Source organism: Sinocyclocheilus rhinocerous, unplaced genomic scaffold (assembly GCF_001515625.1).
Source record: "Sinocyclocheilus rhinocerous isolate Xijiao unplaced genomic scaffold, SAMN03320098_v1.1 scaffold1599, whole genome shotgun sequence".
Lineage (NCBI taxonomy): Eukaryota > Metazoa > Chordata > Actinopteri > Cypriniformes > Cyprinidae > Sinocyclocheilus > Sinocyclocheilus rhinocerous.
Window position 1 is genome coordinate 228,354 of NW_015662191.1, and position 1,657 is coordinate 230,010.

Sequence of the window (1,657 nt, forward strand, 5' to 3'; positions counted from 1 at the left end):
TCTCTCCCTCACTCTCTCTCTCTCTCTCTCTCTCGCCCTCTCTCTCTCACTCTTACTTTCACTGTACTTTGTACTCAACCTCAAACAACAGGTTATGTGAGTTTAGACAAGTAAAATAACACAAAGGACATTGACTAGGGCCCCTCAAGTACTGGCTTTTTGTTGTTACAGGAAGTTAATGTTGATCTCAAAGGAACAGTGTGTGTTTATCTTGGAGACTTGGAGAAAGTGAACAGGCCCTTAACCCCAGTAGTCCCAGATTACTTCCAGATTACCCCCCCCCCCCACACACACACAAAAGAGAGATCTTTATTTTGGTTAGATCCGCAAAAGATGGACTTGTCTAAATTACCCATTTTCTATCGGAATTTATTCAAGGTTTGGTCTCTGTTTAAAGTGCAGAGACATGACACTATAACTTCTCTACATTGGTTGCTCCAGGAACCTCTGATTTATGGATCACGCATGGATTTATCAAATGAGGGGTTTTTCCCTTCTGTCAATGAGATACTTCTCAATGCTGGAGTTTTAACATTTGGACATTTGTTTAAACTGGCTGGATTGACCTTTGAGAATGTTGATGCTGTCACCAGTTGTTTGGGGGTAAAGTCAAAACGTATAATGGCCAAATTGCTTGAAAAGTGGAAGTCAGCTCTTATACCTGAAGAAGTTAAATTATTGGGTGAATATACTGAAGGTTTAATTGCCCCAAATTGTAATGATTCTTTTCCTGATTTGTACTTGTTAACTGATTTTAAAGAGTGTGAAGGTGTGTTTTTACAAGACAGTATCTTGTTTTTAATGGGGCCTAATTCTGTATCTGGGAAAATTGTTTATAAGAGTTGTGTGAAGACACTTAATAAGAATTTTCTGCATAATAGAGTTGATACTCCTTGGCGCGCTGTTCTCCATTTAGGAGAGAACGTTAAACCAGAATGGAGAGCTTTGTACAAATCACCTTTGTCAAAGAAAGTAGGAGACCTACAATGGAGAATCCTTCATGGCGCTATAGCTGTGAATGCTCTTGTTTCAATTATAAACCCAGGTAGTAGTGATGAATGTCCTTTTTGTTTCCAGAGGGAGACTGTATATCGTACCTTTTTGTTTTGCAGTAGGCTTGATTCACTGTTTCAAGTTTTAACTGGTTTATTCAATTGTTTTGATGAGACTTTTTCACAGGAAGTGTTTATTTGTTGTTTTTTTGTAAATATATTCAGAAACACCGATTCTGTTGCCAGTTGTTGAATTTTCTTCTAGGTCAGGCAAAAATGGCAATTTATGATACCAGGAAAATAAAGATTGAACAAAATTTAAGTAGTAATTTACAAATTGTGTTTTTTAACCTTGTGAAATCTAGAATTTTGATTGATTTCCGGTATTATAAGGCTATGGGAGATCTTATGCTTTTTGAAGCGATTTGGTGTTATAAAAGGGCTCTGTGTGAAGTTATTGATGAGGGTTTAGAGTTTGCCATTTTTTTAATCTTTGTATGTTGTTAATTTGTTTTGGGTTTTGTATTTTGAGTTTTGTGCAATGTAGGGGTTGATTGTGTAATGTGTTTAAAAAAAGAATTGTAATAAAGGTGTGTTGAAATTCAAAAATTCTCTCGCTCGCTCGCTCTCTCTCTCTCTCTCGCTCTCTCTCTCTCTCTCTCTCT